We start from the raw sequence: 17,894 nt of genomic DNA on the forward strand, positions 1-17,894 counted from the left end.
TCTTAACTTTAGGAGGCGTGTTAAATAAACAAGCCGTGAGATCCAGTCCGGATGGGCCGGGCAAAAAGGAAACAGGGCGGTAACAAACGAGCACTGTTTGGAGAGCTTGTCGTCATTGCAATATCGTAATTGTAGCTTTGCTTTGTCCCTGAATTAGAACATGTTACGAAACGGGAATTAAACTAAACTGATACAATTATTTGACGCTGGTGAATGTAAGGTCTGTGCTACAGTTGAACTAAACAAAAGTATGTTTTATTCTAAGCTGATAAATTGATCGGATAGGTGCCGGTGCGGGGTGTTTTGAACCATAAATGTTGCTATAGATATGGTGACTACTGGCACCACGATTGGCGTGGACTTTATTAATTCAATGGCTACAAACTTTGCAACACAGGTATCCGAACAGCTGATTGGCCCTTCCTGGTTAAGCGGCCTGTTTTAGCTGGAATGCCCCAGCAGCCCTTTCGCTTGTTTTGTATTATGCGTGCATCACTCTAGGATCGCGAGCTGTGCGCTGAAAGGAGGGTGGCTCACGAGCTTGTGAAGTGAGGCTCGAGTCTCGCTGTGCGCCCCCTCTGTCGATGAATATGTTCTGAGGCGAAGAAGCAGCGGCGCCAGGCGGGGACGAACAGCAGTGATCACAGGGAGGCACAGGCGGCGAGATGAGTGGGCATGGGGGTGGTGGGAGTAGTGAAGAACAGCTGAGAAGGGATGGAACCCCAGATCACCTCGCACTGCTCTCCGTGTCTGCATCCTCTCACCCTCCCACCACATCCTGGTGCCTCTCCACTCTGGTTCACTCTGCATCCTCTCTTCCCCTGCTTGGGCCTCTCCATCCGTCTCATCACTGCCTTCTTACCACTTCTTCTCTCCATTAACCCCCCGTCCTGCTTTTCGTTCTCTCTTCCCCTCCTTCTGTCTCTCGTCCTTTCACTCCTCATCCTATCTCCTCGTTTCATTCTCTGTCCCCCTCCCCGAGGCCATCTCTCCTTTCTGTTCACCCCATCTCTAGACTGACACCCCTGCCATGTGGCCTCATCGACACATGCCGTGCCTGCACTGGTTACACACGCTGTGCCTGTGTGGTTTTGCACATATTGTGCCTGTGTGGGTTGCACATGGTATATCTGCACTGGTTACACAGGCTGTGCCTGTGTGGATTGCACACGCTATGTCTGCACTGGTTACACATGCTTCGCCTGTGTGGGTTGCACATGCTGTGCCTGTATGGGCTATGCATGCCGTGGGCCCTTGTGCCACACTCTGCACTGCCCCTGAACCGCCTCCCCACGCAGCCAGGGACGCCTCTTGTTACCGGGCCCTTAAATATTAATAAACGGTGCTAAGTGATCCTAATCGATGCCCAAAGAATATCACTGTGAAAAGAAGGGGTGGAGGAGGAGGTCACACCACCCTCCCCGACTTCTTTTTAGGGTTATTGGTCCCTCCAGGAGATAATTCAGGGTCTGGCCTGCCCTGCAGCCTGGGCAGCTCTTAGAAACCACTTGGCGCTTGAGCGGAGCAGCGCTTCCCTTCTGTGTCAGGGCGCAGGCAGACTAGTGCGCGGCAGGGAGGGGCCGGGGTGGGGGCTATAGGTAATGCCGCTCTGTAACATCCGTTCTATGTAGTATTCATTGGGAGGGATTGTAGTTGCCACATGGCGTTGAACGCTTATGTAGAGGGGCGGGGTTCAGGGTGGGGGCAAGCAGGCAGGAGGTGACGTGTGGGGGCCCTGGGGGTCACTTGCAGAGGGGGGCAGGACTCGGGAGGGGAGGGCTGTGGAGTTTTGCTTGCAGTTCAGCGTCTGTCAGAATTAGGCCGGCAGGGCAGGGGCAGAGTCTGGTACACACTGAGGTCCCTAGCACAACTCTGGGCGAGTGAGCTGCAGGCCTAGTGATGCAGAACACACATTCTCGGTGGTGGAGAAAGTAAACATGTTGACTCCCAACAAATGACAAGCCTTCAAAATTCAATAGGTCTCGCCTTTTATTAAGTTAAAGCCATTTGCTTTGCTTTTCAATACCATTAGCAAAGCAAATGGCTAGACCTATTACTGTTTCAATGCTTGTTTGTTGTAGTGTGGAATATAGAGAAATACACTTGCCACATAAACCCGCTTTAAACAGTCTCTAATTGTTTTCCAAAGTTTGTCCCGGAATAGACTATTGTGCATGAGTATATTAGGGAGTACCTCCTACGAAATTAAATCTCGATGTGGGCCAGACAAAAATAACTTCTGGTGGGGTGTAGCCTGAGCTATTAATAGGATGTATCACTGCTGATTTGGCAGTATGGTGTAACTCTTGACAAAGAAAAATATGATCAATCCTAGAGAATGTTTTATGGGAGTGGGAGAAAGGTGTAGTAGGATTGAGACTCCGCCATACGTCTATCAAGCCCAATTGGTGGATTGCGGATTTAGAGTAAACTCCGATCTGGGATCTATGGGGATGGGTGGTATCTAATTTAGGGTCCCAGATCAAATTGAAATCCCCCAGCAATATTCTGTTCCCTTCTGCAAATCCTCCTAACATGGAGATCGAAGACCAGAGAAATTCAGATTGACCAGCGTTGGGGGGCATATATTATAACTATAGTACATAGATGGCCCCTAATCAGACCTTTAACCATTAGAACCCTTCCCTCCCAATCTTTCTTGCTGCTGTGATTTGACATTTAACTGAGTGGAAAAGTATAGCTACCCCATTATGTTTTGTAACAGAGAAAGATCTATATATGAGCGGATAGGATATTTTTGTTGTTGTAAATCTAGTTTATTGATTTTATGTTTTTATCTCCAACAATACATGTATACAAGTAGTATCAGACTTTTTTGGGTTGGTACAGTAGTTGTGGTACATGAATATTTGAATGTCTCAGCTGCACTCCCAAGACAGTATAAATGCTATGAAAAACAAACGGTTTTGGGTGCAGTTAATATTTATTTTCAATAATCAACTGAGAAAAGAGTGGAGGGCATAAAGGTAGGACGGTTACAATCAGCATGCAGTTCTAGTTGTCCAGCGGACAATTCACGTTATTACAATCCTATTACTGATTGCCTATACATGTGTTCGCATACTGAAAAGATGATAGCATCGATACTTGCAAATGGTTAGATAATACTAATAGATTAACAAGTGAAGGCAACAAGATTGCATAAACGAAACGAAAACAAAAAACGTTTGTAACAGTAGCCCAGCCCGCAATACCTCACTCCTTCCATGTGTGATTTTGTATGTTACACTCACAGCTGGTGACTACCAGTACCCCCTTCGCTTCCTGATTAAATGTTAGTACATTTGTACAACCAGCATGTACTTGGCAGCTAAAAAAAGAAAAATGGAGGTGTTGTGTTGTATACACTATTCAAACTCGCATGCATGTTAGTTGCCCTCAGAGTGTGCTTCAGAGGAGTCCCCAAGTATCATGTCTACATTCTTTTGCAACTCAGTGCAAGAGTGTCCCAGCACTCTTCAATTGGGACCTTGCGCAGTCCCAGGGTTTCCTCACACTTGGCGAGACTTTCTGCCTTGGCCCACGTGATCTTTGAGTTCTGCCAGGCCTTTATATGGGGAGGGTCTGGTGCTTTCCATTTTTTAGCAATCCACCTCTTGGCCACTATCAGTCCCAGATCTAGAAATCTGGACGTGACCTTCGTGCTGGGTGTCCTGCAGAATTTGTGTAACAGGTATGTTGGCCAATCAAAAGACCACTCCTGACTGGTACAGGTATGCAAAATTGCGGCCACCTCACTCCAGTATGCGCCCTCCCGGGTACAGCTCGAAAGCATGTGTATTAAATCAGCCTCATTCTCAGCGTATTTCGGACACTCTGCTTCTACGCGACTGAAATATTGGTTCTTTTTGGCAGGCGTGAGATATGCCCTCTGGACTATATAGAGCTGTATTTGCTGGAAGCGCATGTTCCTAGGAATGAGCATCAGGCTTTCAAGTACCTGAGCCCAATCTGTATCACTGAACTGGTGCCCCAAGTCCCGTTCACACTTATGACAGAGTGAATCAAGGCTAATCGCTGCATGAGACCTTAGTGAGGCTCCGAACCAGCGCGTTAGGTGTCTGCCCGGTCCCATCACATGCAAGTACTGCATGGTGAGATGGGTTGTGGCTCCGTGGTAATGTCCCCCCCCCATTTGGCCGTGAGTGAGGAGATGAGCTAGAAATCGCCCTGGTGGGAGCCCCTCTTCCTCTACTAATGATGTGTAGGGTATGAGCGTCCCCTCGCGATAGAGGTCTCCAAGCGTTTGGACTCTGTTATCCTGCCACACCCTGATTGCTGGTGCAGTGATAACCGCTTGCCCACTGGGGGTTCCCTCTAAAGATATCGCTGGCGCATAGGGGATCACACTTTGTGTTAGTTAAAGACTCCTACAAAAGCATCTATAGGCCACAACAAGCAGCAAGGGTTCCGGCAGTCGCAATCTTGCACCTGGATGGGACAGACTAATTATTCGCTCTAAAGGGTAGGTCGATTACGTAGTTGCAGTGTCTGCACAATGACGGTCCGATAGCCACCGCGCTATCCACTGCAGCTGAGAGGCCAGATAGTAGTGCTCGAGGAAAGGAGCCGCCAACCCCCCTTGGTCCGTCGGCAAGTGCAACTTTTTCAGCGCCATTCTGTCTGGTGTTGCCCCAGATAAAGTCTCTGATCTGTTTTTATGGTGGTGAAGGAGGCTGGGACGTACTTTGACAAGTTTGTGAAATAGTATAACAGCCTTGTGAGAACCACCATTTTTGTGAGCGCCACCCTGCCCGTTACAGCCAGTGGTAATGTTCTCCAAAACTGCATCTGTGATTTGATGGATGTCACCGCCCTTTCCAGGTTCCCATCAAAGAGGGCATCTGATTGGTGATAGATCTGAATTCCCAGGTAGTGGAACGTATCTGACTTCTACTGCACCCGCTTGTCACTCATGACAAGACCCGGGTCCCGTAGTCCCTCCTTGAATGAGTAGATGCAGGACTGGTCTATATTCACTCTTTGCCCAGAGAGTGCAGCAAATTCTTCCAGTAATCGAGCCAGCTGAACAGGGATTTGGCCGATGTCTCTAATGTAAATAAGGCGATTGTCTGTGTATAGGGACACCTGATGCGTGGCATCTCCTAGGGGCACCCCGTCACCCAATGGGGCGCGCAGCGCCTGTGCCAGTGGCTCCATTGCGAGCACGAATAGGAATGGGGACAAAGGGCAACCCTGCCGTGTACCTCTCTGTAGTGGAAGGGAGTCTGAGATATAAGGGTCCACTTTGACTCTGACGGAGTGGTTAGTGTAGAGTAGGCGTGTTAACTGAATAAAATAAGGACCCAAATCAAATTTCTCAAGTACTGTAAATAGATAGTCCCACTCCAGGGAATCCAATGCCTTCTCCAGGTCTAATACTAGGCATCCCGCCCGCGGTCACTCCCTCGCCGCGTATGTGGACACCCTGAAGAAACGCCTTAAATTGAGAGGTACTACGGGATGGTACAAAGCTGTTTTGGTCTGTATGGACCCGCGTTGGAACTACTTGTGCCAATCTGTCTGCCAACACCTTCGCGAGTATTTTGTAATCGGTGTTGAGCAGGGCCAAGGGCCTGTAGGAGCCCATCTCCACTGGGTCCTTGCCGGGCTTCAATAGTGATATCAGGCGTGCTTCGCGCATAGAGAGCGGGAGTTGTTAGGCCTCTTATGTAGTAGTGTACACAGTGTTAAGACTCTGCGCAAGAGAGACGCAGTATGCTTTATAGTACTCTGCCGGTAACCCATCCGGGCCCAGCAATCTCTTCCAGTGAGATCTGTGCGTTAAGTGCCTCCCTGTGCTCTCTCGCCACTGCGGATAACTGTAAGGTGCTTAGAAACCTCTCTAGACATCGCTCATCACATCTTCTTTGGGATTGGTAAGGACGGACATTGTGTTGTGTCAAGGCTTCATGGATTTTGCACTGTGTGCATAGCTTCTGTCCTGTGACCTCTCGCAGTGTCCCGATTGGGGTGTAGGTGCATTCCTGCCTTATCAGCCAGGCTAGCAACCTACCCGCTCTGTCTGCTGTAGTGTGTTAACTGGCTGTAGGCGCAGTATAATTGTGACAGAGAAGTCGATCCAGTTGCTCCGCATGATCTGAGCATAGCGCTTCTAGGCGTCTCGAGTCTCTGCCTGCCTCTTCTCCCTCTTGTTCGTACCGTAGCAGCTGTGTTTCTATTTTTGCAAGGAAGTCAGATAATTGCCTGCGGATGTTCCATGTGGCTCCCATGCAATGACCCCTGATCAAGACTTTAAATGCCTCCCATTCGATAAGCGCACTGCTAGCCGTGCCTTCATTTAATTCATAATACGCTAGGATTACCGCCCCCAGCGATTATCGGAATGCCGAGTCCTCTAGTGCACAGGGCTGGAGTCGCCATGTAGGGACCGGGAGGCACTGCGCCTCCCATCTGAGCTGCATCAACAGGGGGGTATGGTCGGAGTGGGTCTGTCCTAGGTATTCAATGCTTTGGACCAAAGGGAGTAATGCCTGTGACCGCACCAGCCTGTACAGGCGCACATGCAGTCCGTGCACTGCAGAGTAGTGAGAGTATACACGAGCGGTGGGATTAAGGAAGCACCATATTTCCAGTAGAGCCAAGTGTGTAAGCCAGTTCGAGAGGGCTGTCGCATTGGATGTAGAGGGAATTCTGTTGAGGGGTGGGAATGACCTGTCTAGATCTACGTGGAGCACCAAATTGAAATCTCCGCCCACCAACCAGGGAATCCCACTCACCTGAGCCAGTACCCTGGATATGCGTTCGAGAAAGGCGGCTTGGTCCGTGTTGGGGACATAGATGGAGCCTATCAATATAGTTTGGCCATTCAAACGCCCCTTCATAAAGGTGCACCTGCCCTCCGTATCGTTTTTCCTCTTCACGGACAAACAGGACTCCCGCTCTGACCCATATCAGTGTGCCTTGCGCATGTGCTGAGTATGTAGTGCCGAATATCTGACCCCTCCACCTCCTAAGCAAGCGCTCCAGTTCAACCTGCGACATGTGTGTCTCCTGAAGCAATGCGATACATGTCGCACGCACTAATTGACTTCCACCAGGAGGGCCCTAGGGTGCCATTTGCACCCCGCCCTTCCTCTCATTGTATTCGCAGACGATGGCATAAAATCACCCCAGATCTTTTTCAATCTGCCTTCCCTGCTCCTTGGTATGGGGAACCTAACAACATAGAGGAGGCTCTATCCCGTATCGGCGTTCGGACCCGGTGTATCGTGAGATCAGGCATGTCAAAGCCTACGGGAACATTCCCCCTACATGTTAGCGGTCCCTCATAAGGACCGCTTTTCTTTCTTTGCTGTTGTTCCCATCTTGTGATAAGCAGGATCGTTGTGATGTCCACGACTATCATCAATTAACCTACCACACCTTTGAAGTCATCACGCTGAGGAGAAATATTTATGTCTGCATGCTGAACGCAAACGGACAAAGTGACATTAATACTGTGACGGGCATATCCTTACTTTCGGAGTTTCAAGTGTAATTTTCCAGCACTTATCAAAGGATCAAGATTTTCCACCCAGGACCGACTATATGCTCTTTTGAATTAACAAGAAACTTACTGATAATTCTAGGCTTCGTACAGAACGGTGCCGTACTGATAATAAGCCCTGATGAAGTTCTCTGATGGAAAACGAAACGCGTTGGTTGGAAAGTAAAGTGTTTTTTGGATATTGGTACAAAAGGGGGTGGTGATGGACGGAGCATCTGAACCAATCAAACACTCACACCCAGTCAAAAGATCTGGGTTTGATTCATCACCGTTCTTTAGTCCACTCTGCCACCCCAGTTCAGACATGGCTATATGCAAATCAGTCTGACCCTGTGCCTCATGGGAACAGTACAGCCCGAACTAACAAGCCATGCCTTCCCTGGACCCAAAACAAGCTTCCGAGGTTTGGTTTGGTTTTTCTTTGTTCGCCCTAAGTTGGCAGGGTATGCTCAGACGTGAGTCCCTTGCTCACTTTGCCACTGGAGTCAAGCAAGCCTGGCTGAAGACGGCTGTAATGCCAGAAACCGGTCCTAGGAAGCTTGATTCCGGTCCGGGGAAGACATGGCTTGGCAGTTCGGGCTGGACTGTTCACATGAGGCACAGTCAGACTGATTTGCATATGGCCATGTCTGAACTGGGGTGGCAGAGTGAGCTAAAGAACGGTGATGGATTAAACCCAGATCAGTTGACTGGGGGTGAGTGTTGAGTGTTTGTATTGTCAACGCTCCGTCCATCACCACCTTTGGTTTTTCTTTTTTGGATATTGAACATGAAATAAAGAAACTTAATTAAATTTACTCTGCGTTCTTTGGACTTCATTTTTTCCCGCACGCCCACCCAATTGCAGTTTGAAGAATCTGGAACACAGTGGCATCAATAGAGAGTTGATGCCAGGGCTGTTTGCGTGGGAAAACTGGATATCAGAACTGGCACGAGGTGCAGATTTGTATAGTCAACAGTCTTTTCTGTTTGTCTTTACAGATAAAAAAAATCTAAGCCTGATCCGTCTAATCCAGTCTTCATTAAGCGGAAGTTGCCCCTAGACTCCATTGTTGTCTCCAATGCCCGTAAACTGGCTACTTCACAAATCTCTGGGGATGCCCCGCCCCCACCACTCCCCAGACAAGGAGTCAAAATTAATAGATGCCTCTGGCAAACTAATAGCTGCCCAGGTGGGAAATCATTGGCACATTACCAACACTCCGGCCCTCTTAGCCAGGTATGATGGAGCACATTTGGACGAAATGGAGCAATTGCTCCAATGTCTCCCTGATGAGCACAAAGCTATAGCACAGGATTTAATACAGGAAGAAAAGCTCCTGCCTAATTCCTCTATTAGATGTGCCTTTGATGCTGCTGATACCACAGCTCAAGAGATTAACACTAGTGTTACTTAGACTCGCCTGGTAGAGGATTTCCGGTTTCAAACCTGAAGTCCAGCAATTCATCTTAAATGCTACGTTTGATAAAGAGCATCTCTATGGGCCTGAAGTGGATAAAAAAAAGACATTGAGAATATGAAAATAGACATTGAGGTAGTTAAATCCTAAGGTCGCACTTCTGTCTCCTTCAAACCGGGGCTCCTTTTGTCGCTCCTTTTACCATGGGGGTGTCCAAGACCACCTGCTCAGACACCAGTGTTTCCTCGTATAAAGGCAACAATCAACCTTCCTCCACAAGAGGCTTCTTTAGATGAGGAGACCCCATGTCTCTTGGCCCGTTACACCCACTCTGTGTGGGACAGTCGCACAGGTGCTGCTACAGTGCCCGAAGGAGGCCTTGCCTGTGCTCTACCGTGCAGCTGCCGAGGGTAGAGATGCAGCGAAGTTCGCCATACGATGGGGGCTGGAAACCACAGACTCCCTAGGCAGGACGATTTCAACGTCGGTAGCCCTGTGAATCTACGCCTGGCTGAGGTCAACCGGTTTTTCGGGTGATGTTCAATCAACTCTTTTGGACATGCCTTTTGATGGCCGTCGCTTGGCCGCGACCAAGCGGCCAACACACGTGAGCGCTTTGAGGTTTCTAGGGCTACAGTAAGATCCTTGGGCCTCGCTACCACCTCTTGCCCCGTGCAGTCCACTTTTCACCCATTTCGTGGCTACGGAAGGGGCGCCCCACCATGTTCTGCCCAGAGCCACAGGCCTCGGCAAGCTGGCTAGCCTCTGCAGTGCCGGGGACGTGGGACCCAGCATTGTGGGTCTTGGAGCCAGTGGGCGGGCCAGTCCACCAGTGCCCCCTCTGCAGCAGCCTCCAAACCTTCCTAATCTGACTTTTCAGGGCCAGTGGGCGGCATGATTCGCCATCACCATCCCAATGGCACAACATCACATTGGAAACCTGGGTTTTGCAGATAGTACGAAGGGACACTCCCTCTCCTTCTAGACTACCCCTCCCTCCATGTTAACTGCTTTCCATCACATGTGGTAGGATCACTTGTCCCTTCTCCGCCAGGATGTCACGGCTCTTGGCCAAGGGATCCATAAAGCGAGTCCCTGTGCCAGAAGTAGGTTGTGGTTGTTATTCGGGTCACAAATTAAGGATCCAGAAATATACAAATGTGCGCCCTGTTGAAGGAATTGTTTGTTTGTTGTCTAGTTTCCGAAACGCGTGTCGGCGCTTTTCTCCTGTTTTGTTTTTCTGTTAAATTATATTTTTTTTGTACTTGGTGTCCTTATGTAATGTGGGTTGTCTTCATTATTCTTGTGAATTATTGTTGTTCTCTTGATTAATTGTCCATCTCTATTTGTTTGTTTTTTATGGTAGTTGTTGTTGATATAGTGTGTATATTTTTATGTGATCTATTGGATTTGTGTTTTTGGGGCTGGGTTCATACATTTTATGTGTCGTATAATATTTTTGATGTACTTCTGATGTATTTTTATGGATTGAAATTTGACATATGCTTTTTCTACTAAAGAAATGATAAAATATTCAATATATAAAAAATTAAATAAATGTTCTACAGAACTGTTCTGTGGGTGGATGTTCTTAATATTTTCGAGCTATTGCCCTATGTGTTAAAGTATAGCCAGGGACCTCCTTTGTTGTTCTTTAAGTTTACTTTTTCCCTGCTAGGATGCTCCCTAAGAATTGGTTTCTCAGGGTATCTCTTGTGTTTATTTAGTTGTGGTTCTTATTCCCACTACTTCCTGGTGCACAAGAAGGACAAAGGCCTGCACCCTATCTTGACTCTTAGGGACGTCAACTGCTTCCTCCGGAAGGAGAAGTTCAAAATGTTGACATTAGCTCAGGTCCTGTCTGCCCTCGACCCCGGAGACTGGATGGTAGCGTTGGACTTTCAGGACACCTATTTTCACATCCCCGTGCTGCCTGCCCACCAGCGTTACTTAGGGTTCATGGTAGGCCACAAGCATTTTCAGTTCACCGTGCTCCCCTTTGGCCTTACCAGCGCCCCTCTGGTGTTCACGAAAGCGATGGTGGTGGTTGCAGCTCATCTGCGCAGGTCAGGGGTTCCAGTCTTCTCCTATCTCGAACGGACTGTTAAAGGCGAGTTTACCCCAGGCTGTCGTCTCCCACCCCCAGACTAGGGCGGACCTCCTGCATTTGATGGTGTTCACTGTCAACGTGCCAGTCACACCCGATTCCCTCTCAGAATCTCCTTTTCATCTGGGTGGTTCTGGACACAGCGCAGTATCGGGTCTATCCTCCCCAGCAAGTACGGGATAATCTGGCTATGATTCCAGTCTTATAGTCTCTATCCTGGGTTTCGGTCAGAATGACTGAGGCTGCTGGGCCTCATGGCCTCCTGCATCCTGCGGTGGATCATACCAGGTGGCACATGCCTGCTCTGCAGTGGGACCTGAAGTTCCAGTGGGCACAGCATCAGGGGAATCTTTCCGATTGCGTCCATATCTCGGTAGGCACAGCATACCAATTGCAGTGGTGGCTAACGGACCAGGATTGGGTCAACCTCGGGTCCCTGTCCCTTCCCCACCCAGAGTTCACAGTGCTGACAGATGCATCACTTCTGCGGTGAGGCGGCCACATGGGGGAGGCAGAGAACAGAGGCCTCTGGTCTCCGGCGGAGTCCGTGCTCCACATCAACCTTCTTGAGCTCCGGGCGATATGTCTTGCACTGAAGGCATTGCTTCCTTCTGTCAAAGGAAGAGTAGTGCAGGTGTTCACGGACAACATCACTGCCATGTGGTATTGCAACAAACCGGGCGGGGTGGGGTCGTGGACCCTCTGTCAGGAGGCCCTTCGTCTCTGGAAGTGGTTGGAACATCATGGCATGTCCCTGGTGGTTCAACACCTGGCTGATTCCGTGAACGCCATTGTGGACAAACTCAGCCGCCGGTGCATGATGGATCACGAATGGTTTAGGCATTCCGAGGTGGTGCAAGGTCTCTTTCAGCAGTGAGTAGAGCCTTGGTTAGATCTATTCACCACCGAAGAGAATGCGCAATGTCAGCAGTTCTGCGCTTTGGAATTTCCAAGGCGGTGTGAGAAAGTGCCCTCTTTCTGCATGGTTGCCCCCACTTTTTGCTAAATTGCTGATGTGCTTTGACTGAGTGTGCTCTGGGCTAATCAGGTACTCGGGGCCTTTCCCTAAAATTGCATTGAAGCATAAACCCAATTGGTATCTCCGGCCACAAGTCAGCGCCTGGTAAATGGTACTACAGGTACCCAGAGCACTGTGACCAGAGAAGGCCTCTAAGGGGTGCACACTTATTGTGTCACCCTCAGAGGTCCTGTACCCGAACACACACACTGCCTTTGCAGGCTGTGTGTTTTGGTGCAGAACAAAGTGAAGAGTCGACATGGCACGCATCCCTGTGTGCCATGCCTACAACTCACTGCCCTGGCATAGATCAGTCACCCCTCTATTTGTGTGCACTATACCAGTGGTGAGGGTACAGGTTCATGAGCCCTGTACCCCTACAGTGTCTAATGCCGTTCTTAGACATTAGGTGCAGTGCTGCAATTAAGAGTATATGGTGCTAGGAGTTTGTCAATATGAACTCCACAAAGCAAACACAAGGATATGATGGACGGAGTGCTGAAACTTTTCAGGCCCTCACCCCCGGTCACAGATCTGGGTTGGATCCATCATCATTCTTTAGCTCACTTTGCCACCCCGGTTCAGACACAGCTATATGCAAATCAGTCTTGACCCTGTGCCTCATGGGAACAGTCCAGCCGGAACTGCCAAGCCATGTCTTCACTGGACTGGAAACAAGCATCCTGGGACCGGTTTCTGGGTAACGCCCTTCATCAGCCAGGCTATCTGGAATCCAGTGGCAAAATGAGCAAGGGACCCATGTCTGGGCATACCCTGCCTACTTAAGGCGAACAAAGCAAACACAAGGAGTTGATGGACAGAGTGCTAAAACTTTTCAGACATTCACCCTCGGTCACAGATCTGGGTTGAATTCATCATCATTATTTTGCTCAAATCGCCACCCCAGTTCAGAGACAGCTATACCAGTGGTGAGGGTACCGGTGCATGAGCCCTGTACCCCTATAGTGTCTAAGCCAATTCTTAGACATTGTAAGTACAGTGCTGCCACTAAGAGCATATGGTGGTGGGAATTTTTCATTACGAACTCCACAGTGCCATAATGGCTACTCTGAAAACTGAGAAGTTTGGTATCAAACTTCTATCCACATCAAACCCACACTGATGCCATTGTGGGATTTAATAAAAAATGCACACAAAGGGCATCTTAGAGATGCCCTCTGAAAACGAACCCACCGCTAGTGTCCCAGCTGAGTGGCTGCTTTCAGCTGCCACCACCAGACATGTTTCAAGACCCGTGGGTCGAGAGCCTGCTGCTCTCTGGGGCCTGAAACAATGCGCATCCTGGGACTAGGTGCAAAACCTCCTCCCCCCAGGATGAGCAGGGTTCACAAAGGGGAAGCTTCAAGGGCTTGCCGCCTTTGTGAGCTTCCCCAAGCCACTTGATGCTTTCAGCAACTGGTCACCACTGGTTCCGACACCCACTTTGGGCGGGAGAACCAGTGGGAAAAACAAGCGAGGAAGAGAGGTGTGGCCACCTCTGCCAACTCCAGCCCTCAGGTGGGGGCGGCGAGGTGAAGCACAACTCTCAGTCCCTGCCATCTTGCAGATGGGGAGGGACCCCAGCCAACCATAGAAAGGCCGCCATCTTGCTTGATCGCTCAGGCCAGGAGCGGGACTGATCTCAGCAGTATCGTCGCTGCAGGGCCCCATTTCACGCCGCAGTTGTCCTCATTGCGGGCACGAATCGTTCAGCAACGTATTAAGAAAAATTGCGGCGCATCTGGAGCCTGGATACGGTCGATTGATTGCCAAGGCCGGGAGAGCTTCGCACGGCCATCCCTGTCACAGCATAGCCACGCGAGGACCTTTTGCGATCAATTCAGCCAAAGCTGAATGCACGTGCGTACCGATGGACAGAAATGGCTGCTCTCGCCATTCACAATGTTAAATATGCACGCGTAGGGACAAAAAAATGCAAGCGCATGTGGACAGCCCAACGCCATCTTTGTTTACTTTAATTAGCGTAGGGATGTGCACATGCGTGCGCATTTTTTGTGTCCAGTCGTGTGCATGACGGTGTGCTTTTGCTTCCTCCCCTCTTACCGCCCACCCTCTTGAAGTAGTTGTCATTTAGCCGCTTTCTGCCGCTAGAAGGTCATAGTTAGTGTAGCTTGCAGGAAGTGATGATAACCCCTCTGCTTCAGTCCAGCTTTTCATGCTACTGAGGTCGATAAAACGAGAACAGCACAATATAGCGTGTTCATAAAATTTGACCCATGTCCTGTTTGTGGCTGAAACGCGTAAATAAGCGCTTTACAGAACAAGTTTGTAACTTTTATACAACACAAGTTATCTATTTCTTCTCATTTCAGTCCAGCCTTAGCCGGGTAGTGTGGGTAGGTTTAACACTACCAAGGTGTAGTTTTATCATGGTCGAAGCAGGTGCCCTCTACACCCAACAGCCAGTCCCCACCACTGTTGCTAAAACCAGGCATTGGAGGATCATATGACACATTTCTGTTGGGGGTCGGTGCCAAACCCAACCAGTCCTTGGCCTCTGTCTGTATTTGTTTCTTTGATCTGTGCTTCTTACGGGCCGGTGGGTTGGGGCTGTGTCAGACAGAGGTGCAGTCCTGAGGCTGCCCTTCAGAGTTTGAGTAAAATGTAGCACTTCAACGCACCCAACATGGAGCACTAAGAGCTGTACAAAAAGGAAGTTACTCCTAGGGACGGTGTACACCGTGGATGGAGTTTGTGAGGTCCCATTAAGGGGGTCTTGGGTCTGGCAACAACAGCCAGGCCCCACCACTGTTGCTAAAACCAGGCATTGGCGGATCATGTGACGCATTTCTGTTGGGGGTCGGTCCCAAACCCAACCAATCCTTGGCCTCTGTCTAGATTTGTTTCTCTGATCTCTTCTCACAGGCTGGTGGGTTGGGGCTGTGTCAGACAGAGGTGCAGTCCTGAGGCTGACCTTCAGAGTTTGAGTAAAATGTAGCACTTTGAAGCACCCAACATGGAGCACTAAGAGCTGTACAAAAAGGAAGTTACTCCTAGGGATGGTGTACACCGTGGATGGAGTTTGTGAGGTCCCGTTAAGGGGGTCTTGGGTCCGGCAGAAGTAACATTAATTAACGGGCTAGACTGAAAACCCACAAATCGCTGTATTCTGTAAGGATTCACAGGTACATAAAGAAAACAGTTCCTGATGGGATTAAGGAATCCATCAGGTGATGGGCCTTAGGGGACCACGGTTGTACCTCAAACACTTTGGTGGTGTTTGAGATGCTACTGCCACAGGTCAGGGATATCCCAGACCTCTGGCAGTAGCATATTTAGGGGAGTGGGCAGGTATTCCTTGTTTGTTCAGAACTTCTCAACTTTTACTACAGTGATTATAAACATATCTTTGTCCCGGGGGTGCCAGGCAGGCTATGGGGGAGCAGGGTTCCTAGGGCTTTCCTGGCCCTGTAGTTTGTGGCTTTGAGTGAAACTCATTTGGGTTGTGACCCTGCTGCTGACCTTCCAATTAAAACCGTCCAGTGTTTCCCCTTTGTCCAACAAGCATTGAAAATCCAATAGGTCTCGCCTTTTATTAAGTTAAAACCATTTGCTTTGCTAATGGTATTGTATAGCAAAGCAAATGGCTTTAACTTAAAGGCGAGACCTATTGCATTTTTAATGCTTGTTACCTACCTGTAACAACCCTAAATCTAGTATTTAGGGGCTCCCCTGAACCTTGCTTCCTCAGACTAGAAACTACAAGAAGAAAAGAAGGGCCGAACAGCCGTGCCAAACCTAACAAGAGAAGGACGCCCACTGACTTTTCCCCAGCCCTACCGGCCTGTCCCCACCTCGAAACTGCTCCAGCAAAATCCCGGTGTGTCCTGCAGCCAGCAACCTCGAGAAACTCGGAGGACCTACCTGCCTTCAGTCCCAAAGACTGTCTCCGTGAACACCGGATTTGTTCATCTGCAACCTCTGGCTCCGGCCGGACACTGTGAATCCGCCCCACTCTGCACCTGCTGGCCCAAGCTTGAGTGGCCCAACCCCAAGAGGAAGTCTCCCCAGCATCCTGACCCGAGATCCAGCGACCCCTGACCTTCCTCCAGCCGACCCCTGCAGCCTCAAACCAAAAGGTCCCCTCAACTGCGACCAGGAGCTGGTAAGAAGAGCCGGCCCTAAAAGTCACCTATGCATCCAACACCCCACGACTTTGGGTGGCCCACCTTATGGTGCCTAACCAACCCCCAAGATCCCAACTTTACTCTCCAAGTGGTGGCCGCACCCTTAAGACCTTCGTCCCCGAACCTGCAGCTCTTTTGCAAACCGGAGACTCCCCATTGAAAGCTACAGGGCTTCCGACGTCAAAACAACTCTGCACCCGGCCGCCCCAGTCCCGCAGAGTGCATCTTTTGTGCTGGGCTAAACCCCCAATTGCTCTGAGCTGAAGTCCAGGAGCTTTGCTCTCACAACCCAGTGGCCTGCTCGTTACCGGCCGCAAACCGGAGGCCCTCTATCATCCATTGAATAACATTGGGCCTCAACACTCTGCACCCGGCCGCCCTAGTGCCGCTGAGGGTGTAACAAGAGTGCATTCTTGACCCTGGGGGATCCCTGAGTCTACCCCCAGAACCTGAACTCCCACTACCAAATACTTACCTTAAAACCGATAACACTTTTTTCCTCCATAGGATAACATTGACTGTTTTTCTGCGAAAAGTCTTTAAAATTGTATTAACAAACACTTTTACTTACCTTTTTACAGGAAATGTCCCATTGCAGTATCCAGGCATACTGTACGGTGTAAGAAAAGTAATCTCAAAAGTAACTTACCTGTAATTTTACTGAAAATCCTATACAAAGTATATGTACTGTATTCTGAAAAGAATTGCATTATCAGTAACACTATGTAGGAAGCTGGCTCTGTATATACCATACCAAAGTGAGGTATAGTGTGCACAGAGTCCAGTGGAATCCCAATGGTAGGCAGATGTAAAGTTAGATAGCACCTCACTCTCTATTTGTGATGGTGTGGTCGAGCAGTAAGGCAGTGTCAGGACAGTGTTAAGCATTTGTTGTACCCACTCAATCAGCAAATGATTTCACACACTCAGACTGAACTTCAGAACAATTGGTTTTGTATAAAAATATTCTTTTAGTTATTTTATTTCCTAGAACAAAGCAAGCCTGGCACAGGTAGGTTGATAAATACTTTGCAGTAAATATACAGTTTGAAATGCAGGTGTAAATGTACTTTGAAATGGTTACAGTTTGTATTACTGGTAATGCAATACTGTGTAATGCTGTGCATATACTTTGTATCGATTTTGTAGTAAACACTACAGGTAAGTTACTTTTACGTTACATTTGAGATTACTTTCTCTACTGAGTGAGATATGCCTAGATATCACACTGGGACATTTCCTAGAGAAAATTTAAGTAAAGTCAGATTTGCACAATTGGTATTTTCCAGGTTTCCATACAAATCAACTTCACACTTAGAACATTTTTCAGAGAAAATTTATTCTAGTTATTTTTATTTATTTGTGTTTTATAGAGCGCAGACTTGACCCGTTAGGGTATCACAGCGCTTTACAGGGTTAACAGGTTGCATACAAATAAGATTTAGGTAGGGAGGTGGAACATTTGGGATAAAAACAAGTACAAATATTTTACAAGAAGAAAGGTCCAAGAATATAAGGGTGGCGTGCCAGGAGGTGCAGGGTGGATAGCATCCGGTCAGTCCAAGGTGTAGTAGTAATAGAAAAAAACAAGGTCGCTGAAGGTGAGTGCAAAGCAAGAATTAGGAGAGGAATTTGCCCCTTAGGAAGGTTTTAGCTTCCATATTAAAACATGCCAGAGACTGAATTATTC

General features: G+C 48.8%; 1 protein-coding gene across 1 annotated transcript in view; it reads left to right on the forward strand.

Moving 5' to 3' along the window:
• Nucleotides 1–17,894, forward strand: part of GLG1 (golgi glycoprotein 1) — a 694,561-nt gene that overhangs the window by 428,913 nt on the left and 247,754 nt on the right. The gene's annotated exons all lie outside the window — the stretch shown is intronic.

Source organism: Lissotriton helveticus, chromosome 12, assembly GCF_964261635.1.
Source record: "Lissotriton helveticus chromosome 12, aLisHel1.1, whole genome shotgun sequence".
In the NCBI taxonomy this organism is placed as follows: Eukaryota; Metazoa; Chordata; class Amphibia; order Caudata; family Salamandridae; genus Lissotriton; species Lissotriton helveticus.